Consider the following 9,463-nt stretch of genomic DNA (forward strand, 5'->3'; position numbering starts at 1 on the left):
AGCAGAAGCCAACGAGACGGAGACCAGTACGAAAAAAGATACGTCCAGTAAAATTAAGAGACTTTATTGTATTTTAATTTTATGTTTGTAAATTCTGCACATTTAATCAAGTTATTGTTAATTATTTGTCGGTTTAATGTAAGTTACTATTGTTCGGAACGAACAATACTAAGGAAGGGGCAGTGTTACGACAGCGTCATGCTGCCGGAGCATGCCTGACTGGGTTTCTAGAATTTTCAGGGAAGCTCGAGTGTGATCGAGAGACGCCTCTTTCCTAGTATTTAAGCCTGGCAGAGGAGCCAGTGATAGATAGATAACTAAAGAAGCGAACAGTAGTGACGGTAAGTAAAGTCTGTGTTTATCCAGATTGTGAATCGCTGTGAGTTATAGCGTGTATTATAATAGTAGTTAAGTTTAAAGTGACGAGAATCGTACTGATTGTGAAATTACTGTGTACTAAAAGTTTGTTTCGAGAAATAATAAACTGGCTTAATCAATAAGAGACTTGTATCGCTGAAGTTCCTCGGAAAGAATTTATACTGGAAATTATTAAACAAGCAGATACGTAACAATATCTACAGTCGTGTTATTTTGTAGTTCATCTTACTAAGTTTATCACGTGATCTTATTTGTATATATGCAGTCGTGGTAATTTGTAGTTCGTCTTACTGAGTCTATCATGTGATTTTATTTATATATCTACAGTTGTGGTGTTTTGTAGTTTATCTTACTGCGTTTATCACTTGATCTTATTTTTATATCTACATTCGTGGTATCTTGTAGTTTATCTTACTGAGTCTATCACGTGATCTTATTGGTATATCTACAGTCGTGATGTTTTGTAGTTTGTCTTACCGAGTCTATCACGTGATCTTATTTGTATATCTAGTGTCGTGGTATGTTGTAGTTCATCTTACTGAGTCTATCACGTGATCTTATTTGTATATCTACAGTCGTGGTATCTTGTAGTTACTGAGTCAATCATGTGATTTAATTTTCATATATATTGGATTACAGTATTGCGTGAGTCACCTGGTTACAATACACCTCTTGGGTGACAGTGTCACGTGATATAATATAATCATAAGAATCACGTATAGTAAAAGTAGACAACCTTATTGATAACCTTATTGTGATATACGAATAAAATATTTTATTTATCAATATGTATGCGGAACTTTGAGTCAAGTTGATGCTAGAGACATGGAACACTTTAGACACCTACCGGTAATATTATTTATTATGAATTTTAGTATGAAAATACTTCTATGTATTAAACTCACTTTCAAACGTAATGAGTCTTAAACTTGTATTTTCAAATGTCTTACATTTTCAAACATTTTGTATTATTTTGTTTTGTGAAATGCTTTGCATTTTTAAATATTTTTTTAATTATTACCTTCACATTCACGTGACAAGTACCATTAAAATGAAATAATTTGTACAATTTCTTAGTCCGATCGTTACTGATAAGTTTTTAATAAACTTGTTATTATGGAAAAACAGAAGTAAAGTAGAACCATAGCTCTATGACGTATTCATTGCAGAAAACGTGGAAATACACCTGGTTATTGTTACTAATGTCTTACAGAGGAATTAGTATCAGGGGACGTATTTTCATTTCCACATCTGGAAGGGAGTATTTATGCCCTTTCCACTCGCTCCATTCCACACCATCAGAATAACTTTCGTGTTCACCGTTGAGGTAGAGTCCATTAAGATTGGAAACGTGACAATTCATGTACCACCAAGCTCCTTTAAAGGTTTGGGCACAATTAGTACCATCAATATCATTATCTTTGTCCTTCGTGGTAAACCTGAACTCGTTGTGGCCGCCGAATGAGTCTCCTGTAAATATAAAAACAATATAGTATCTTTGGTGAAAATGAACCTGACCATACTTAAACTTATGATGTTTTTATCCTGCATTCACCCTGTTTATCCACCCCCCATCCATCCTGTATCTCCATCCTTAATATATTACAAGGAAACTCAGCAAAGGTTAATGTAAAACCTACAGGAACATTTAAAGATGGCAAAACATATATTTTTAATGAATTACTTAGATTTTTGATGAGGTACTGCTATCTTAGTAAAGGATTGTTGACGAGGTACAGTTACTTCAGCACTGGATTTTAAATCATGAATCATTACGTATTAAGGCCAAAATTGAAATTTGGGTCGGCAGTAAGCAGGTGAATATTTCAACTAACGTTGTTTTAAGCTATTTAGAATTTAAATGGACTGTAGTAAGACATTTCACTGCAGGATAATATGTTGAAAAATAAGGAATTTTCTCAATACAACTAGTTGTAGAGAATCAATAATCAATATGAAAGTCTTGGAATGACTCACATCAGCTAATTCTATTCCATACAGAATGTATATGGAACCACAAAGAAATATTGATTCTAAAGTCCGGATCATTGTTTACCGACATACTACAGATAATAGAAGTAGTTACAGAGATTGGTATTACACTGTCTTAGGACTGAAATACATAAGGTACAAGACAGTTTAGGATTGAAATATTAATACACAAGCTACAAAACAGCTTAACCTAAAGTACAATATATTTTAGTCTCTAAAACATAAAGTACCTTAAGACAGCAATACATAATGTAGAAAACATCTAATGACAGTGATTATTAGGTAATTAGCAAATGTCTGGATACTTTCACTAACAAAATGTTTAGTAATATAAAAGAAAGATAATAAATAATTTTATAAATCAAATAATAAAACACATAATAAATATTAACATAGGTGTTGTTTTATTAATAGTAAAGTGAATTACCAGTCCTTACGATTCACACCTAACATTCACCTGATTATTAAACTAGCATTGCTAATTTTTATAGTTTTATCATAAAAAGGCTGGTAACATATATATTTAAACAGTTTTATCACTTTTGGTACATTCAACACCAGACAATTGAAAACAAAGAACGTTTCTCTACCAGTTTGACCCGATCAGGGAGACACCTCTAGCCTCACTGTGTAGTTTTATATTTAAACTTTTGTTGTTCTAAAATTAACATTCTTTCTCTATCGTCACTCAAGATACACGAGCAAGAAGATCTGGTGATAATTTAGTTAAATCTGACGGAAGGTTGTAAATGACATTAGAATAAAAATGTCTTTAATATTAAACATTTCAAACAGTTTGGATAATAAAATTATTTCAACTAATTATTTTTGAAATGATAATTTTAAATATTTGTATCCGACAAAATTCTAATAAAATAATAAATTAGATTAAAAAGTAAACTTTGATTACCTGCGTCACCAGAGTAATTACTGACATCTATACAAGTTGTCTTCGTTTTCTATCCAAAACTTCCGGTAGATGGCGAACCTCTCGTTTCCTTCTTTGTCTTTTAAATCAAACCTGATTGAATAGTTTCCTTGATTTGTTAGAGCGTAGATCCGATCGTTTCCTACAAATTAATAATGAAACATTTTCAGAAAATCATTAAGAAAGACTTGTTCATTAGCCAAATTAAAAAAGCTACATTGTTGGAGCAGAAAGGTGTTGTTAACATCCTTATTTTGTTTATCCAAGTTTGTGGATGAGGAAATCACTTTTAGAAAATATAGTTTGAAATGGTTTGAATTGGTAATGAAAAAAACTATTACAAGTAACAAAAGTACAATGTTTCTTTTCATCAGGTAAGAGTACTTGTCGAATAAGAGCCTAACGCAGACAGAACTCCTCCTGTAACTTTAAAACCATCTGTTTAAAAACTGTAAACAGAACCTACTTATACAGATATTCTGTATGTTTAACACCATCTGTTAAAACCCTAATCAGAACTTACCTAGCCAGAATTCCTTTTGAATGTCTCCAAATCCTACTTTGTAATCTGCCCAAGGTCTGAAAAAGTAATCCTCTGGGTTTCCATGGTTTCCTCTTCTTTGGATTACCTTAGATAGAGAAAATGAAGAACTTGTAAGTTTACTATTATAATTAAACTTACTATATATCTTTTTACATCTAATAGTTTTATATTATATTATCTATAATAAACGTTACTTACCGTCCAGCCTCCTCCATCAGTATCCATGTCACAGTAAACATTGAAACTTCCTGTAGTCATCCATGACTTGGGCCAGATACGATACGATCCACTGGTAGTGTGTCTATTAAGCAGAACATCAGCACAGTCTGTTGGTCCAGGTGATGAAAGAGAACATGTTTGGTCAGTTTGTTGATAGATTAGATGTTTATCTAAAATATAAAGATATAATCTTTACGTTATTGAAATGAGGCTCAACATATATAAATATACGGACAAATAATTTGTTAGTTTATTTGTTGTCTAGAGATACTGATATATATGAATATGAGTGTGACGTAGTTTGTAATTCTGTTGTTTCTTTAATCCACAATAATCATTCCTAAAGTTGATATGTATATCAGTATACTTAGTTTAATTGGTATGATATGTACTATACGGTTGGTATAGTTGGTATTATGCGGCTGGTGCTACAGAAAATATTACAAAGACAATGGAAACCAATTTAGTTATTGTTTATTTCAGAGTAAATTGTTATAGATTATATTATTTCTAAAATAAATAACTTTGTAGTCTCTTCTGCTCCACCCTTTATATATTTAAATATATAGAGTAAAATTAAAATATATTTTATCTGTCTGTTAATCGTTTATCGTGTAAATACTTTTCCACAGTTTTATTTATATTTTTATATAATAAATACGAAATAAACTAAGTAATAATTTCATAAATTATCAATAATAATGTTTCATTTGAAACTGTAAATACGAACGTCGTTTGTCTGATAAGACGAGAAAAATAATTAAAAAAAATATTTAGTGTTACGCTAACCAAAGCCTCCCCCGAAACACACACACAAACTCAGCAAATTTCTGATGACTTACAACGCTATAAACCGGGTTTCGATACCCGTGTTGGGTACAGAACAGAGAACCACTTGTGTTGCTTTGTGTTTAACTACAAACCATTAAGTTAACTAAAGAACTTTAAATAATGGACTGTAAAATTCATTATATTAAACAATACTTTTATTTAACAGGTGAAGTGAAAAACAATTCACGTTTTTAACAATACAACATCCTTCATATTTAACAATACCATCATTCAACAACAATAATAACATAAATAATTTGGACCAGATGATTTCTGTGAAAAATTGCTCTACACAAGATGACGAAAAATCTGATAAATAAATTTAATTCTAAATTAATTAATAAAAATTATTTACACCTTTATATAAGATATTTACACCTCTAGATAAACTTTCTGTGAACTTTTACTTCTGGTTTTCAGGTTTTCTTTGGCTAGTGACACAAGGACGTCGATGGACGCAACTATTCCGGTTATTGACGTCTCTTCACACTGTTTCTGGACGGTCTCTGATCCAAAACTTGGACAAGTCCAGAAAACAAGCCAAATAAAGACGAATTTTATCATTTTTAAATACTTCTTTTTTCCTTCTTACTGTAAAGTAAAGAATATTGAAAAAGCTTGTCTCTGACAGGCCTAATACAGAAAAGTTTACGAAACATAAAAACAAAATTAGTGAACGAACCGGCATTTAAAAAAAACACAGAGTGTCTGTGCTAATTAAATTTAGTTTAAGTTAAGGTATAAAAACAAAGATGAGTTATTTAAATATACAGAACTGAAACAACTTCATTGTTTTATATAGACTGCAACAATAACAGGATAAATATTAACAAAACCCAAGAACTTAATGATTTTTGTTATTTGACAGTGACCAATACTTATATAATGTAGGAAAGTCTTACTCACAGTTTTTACTAGGACAGGATTTAAACACAAAATCCAAACTCTGACACTTTATTATACAACACCTCTTGTACTAGAGTAATTATCTTAAAACTAAAACATGCCATTTAATGATTCATAACTTCATTCATACAAAAGAAAAGTAAGATAATAAAAAGACTTAAAGTAATGAATGTTATTAATCAGTTGTAAAAAGAATCAAAAATATACTTCAAAACAACTTTTGATTGGTCTCTACACCGTTAGGAATTCCTTCAAAATGTTATGAACGAGTCTGTGTCGTTTTAATATACGATCTGAGTCAGTAATATACTGTACAACCAACGATGTATGAACTTCGATCGTTTTAACTTGTTGTTTATCTTCTGGAGATAATCACGTGATTCTTTTTATATATCATGACAAGACTGAAAGTCCAGTGGTCAAACACGACAACTGTTAATGATATTATCGAAACATTCTAAACTTAAAACCAATAAGAAAAGTAATTCACAGACAAACACATTTCATAAACCAGTAATTCAAACTTCTTCAGAGATCTAAGTTTCTTGTCACATAACATTTCTCAAAAACTAACCTTCAAACCAACAATAAATATGATTTGAAATATTTGGAATACTTCTATTTCATTAAATATATCTATTCAAACAATGTTCTTTAAGTTTTCTTTGTCTTAAATGTATTCTTCAATTGTTCTTCTAAGATTACAATTATTCAAGTGTGTTAGAACATCTTATCCACTTGTATTCTGATATTGTTAATTGTTTTCTTTCTATAGGACCCTTTAAATGTTTAAATATTCTAGGTACTTGAGTTCTGAGATAGTTAATCAATTTAATTTTCTAAGCTTTATACTTCCTTGTTGTTCAAACAAATGTTCAAATATTAATCTTTATTTATAAATTTATTTAAAGTTGTAGCAACTTTCAATAAACGATAAATTCAACAGAATAATTTAAATTTTATACTTTCATCTGGATATTACTTAAAATTGTTTCTAGCCAAAGTGTTGGTAGTACATTTGTGTTTACAGTTTAAAAACATTTTCATGTTTTATGTTAGAACAATAACATCTTTATGGTTAATTGTAGTCATTTCCAACTCAATAAAAATAAAGGCTGTTTTTTTTTCTATCCGAAAATAACATATTTTCGTACAAATTGATTCTATTAGCTGACCAAATTTACAGCTTCTAAACATGAACGTCTAGATTCTAAACGTATTACTTTTAGCATTTATCAATTAAGTTCCAGTATTGCCAATGTTTCACTATGATAGGCCCTATGAGTGTATCATCCACATTTATAACTAAGGTTTGTTTTAATAAACACTGTACTAAACGGTAAAGGAAGAACTGCTACAATACTGTTGTTCAATATTTATATTTAATGTTGACTAACATCACTTCGTTACTTAGAGAATGTTGTTTACATTATATACAAATATCAGACTGTCAGCGCGAGACTACCTATAAGTTTAACATGTATTACCGAAGTGTAATTAACCCTGGCTAGAGGTTTGTAACTGAGTGATAGCTGATTAACTTACGAATCTTGGTGTACACAAATATATCTGAAATTCTTTACAACCTCAAACTAGGATTAAACTCCTTATCATATCTTGATTACTTTTACCCATTTGTAGTGTGGTTGGACAAATAAAGAAACACACAAATATATTGAATATGAAAAGTGATTGTCAACAATTATATGTATAAAGACATGAAATAAGTAGTCCTTTGAATATGTATTGTTATAAATTAATAGGTAATACCATCTTTACTTCTGGTCCAAGAAAAAAATAGGAATTTTTATTGATATTAAACTCAACTTTACTCCTGTAAAATTATTTTATTTAATAATTATTAACACATAATTATTATTGGAATTAAGTAGTTATTAATTAAAGAAGGGTAATGTATTAGTGGATACTGTCTTTAGATTGTAACACCTTTTTGTAATCTATATTTTATATGGTGCTATGTTAGTCTGTAAAATAATAGTTTTAATATAGTTTAAACTGTTTATGTGTCCTGTTAGTTGTCTTATCGTCACTCTAATCTAAATTATAATTTGAATTTTCTTGTAGCTAATCTTGTATATATTCTTATGAATGTATTCTGTGTTCCAAAACTTTCACATTATCGTGTGGGAATATCAGCAAAGTGTATTAGAAGAACGTATAAACACATTTTCTGAATTTACGTTTATTTAGTTATCTGTTTTTAGATTAAAACAATATTTATGACATAAATATAAATATACGTCCAAAATTAATAAATATTCTTAACATTATTTATTATCTCCACCTTATTAGCAGGTTTGATTTCACAACATAACCCGCTTCCCTGCAGGGCTCACCAGTGATAATTGATTGTTTACAGACAGTTTGATATTCACACGGTTTTCAACTACGATCTCTTACATAGACAATTTTGCTGTTCTAAACTTCCGTGAGCTGTTCTTGGCAAGTTGCCAACGTTCTCAGACTATAAGTTTTAGAAAGAAACCAGAAATCAATTGGTCATACTACAAGTGTACTGTGAACATTTTCTGCACATAATATTATTAAATTTTTTGATTAACTACAACAACAATAACAACAAAACTGACTAAAATACTGAAATGATTGATTAGAAGTAGGAAGGGTTTGACTTATATTAAACTCGTCTACATATTTATAGTCTACTAAATTATACTTGTCAAAATAAACCTTGTTACCGATATATATAGTTGTTATAAACTGTAAAAAATAAACTTTTAAAAGTGACTTCCCAGTTGTTCTCACCAAAGCTAGGAACTGATATATTTCAATGTTAGATGACAAATCTGCTCCATCAGGTAATGTCCCATTATCGTTAGCAGTCACATCAGTGGTAGTAATTTCAATAATGGCTTCACTGTTTTCCTTCTCAAAACCGACTACAGTTTCTTCTTCGACAGTGGCTTTTTCATGTGACACGTCTTCACCAGCGTCATTTGTTCTGTTGTCCACTTCGTCCCAACTGAATTGTCCTGGACCGTGATAACGCCAAAGCCTGTTGGCATGCACCACTTTTGGCTTACCTCACCGACCACATTTTACCCGGAAAGTCACGTCTGAGAGACGATCCACTATGTCATATGGGCCTTCCCATGGAGAAGACAACTTAGGATACTTCCCTTTGGTCTTCCTGAGATTATACAACCACATCTTGTCTCCTGGTACAAAGCTGACTTCAGTAGATTTCTTATCATAACATAGCTTCATGGAATCAGTAGACGTTTTTAAGTTTGAACGCACTTAATAATGAATATCATCCTTCCTTTCAGATAACATATTCACAAACTCTGGCACATTTTCAGGCAACTCTTAGTAGGGTGGGCATCCTGTTATCAGTTCCACTGGCAACTGAAGTTCTCGATCAAACATCAGCTTTGCTGGAGTGTATCCAGTGGCTTCATGCTCTGCTGTTCTATAGGCCATCAACAGTGGAGGGAGTAAGACATCCCAGTCATCTTGGCGGCTATTACAAAACTTTCCCAATTCCTGTCCCAGAGTCCAATTGTACTTTTCTACCATTCCATCAGACTGTGGGTGAAGTGGCATTGTCCTGGTCTTCTGTATGACAAATAACTTGCAGCATTCATGGAACACAGCTGATTCAAAGTTATGGCCTTGATCAGAAT

At 31.2% G+C, this 9,463-nt stretch overlaps 1 long non-coding RNA gene and 1 pseudogene across 1 annotated transcript in view; one reads left to right on the forward strand and one right to left on the reverse strand.

Annotated features, from left to right (window-relative positions):
* The window catches only part of LOC111083417, a 20,146-nt gene extending 14,683 nt beyond the window's left edge, over positions 1–5,463 (forward strand). Inside the window, exon 2 of the long non-coding RNA XR_002609023.1 lies at positions 5,313–5,463. This is a non-coding gene — a long non-coding RNA (uncharacterized LOC111083417). The remainder of the gene's footprint in view (positions 1–5,312) is intronic.
* On the reverse strand, positions 1,563–5,577 carry LOC106475918 (annotated as a pseudogene).
* Between the last annotated feature and the right edge of the window lie 3,886 nt (positions 5,578–9,463).

This window comes from Limulus polyphemus, unplaced genomic scaffold, assembly GCF_000517525.1.
Source record: "Limulus polyphemus unplaced genomic scaffold, Limulus_polyphemus-2.1.2 Scaffold9428, whole genome shotgun sequence".
In the NCBI taxonomy this organism is placed as follows: Eukaryota; Metazoa; Arthropoda; class Merostomata; order Xiphosura; family Limulidae; genus Limulus; species Limulus polyphemus.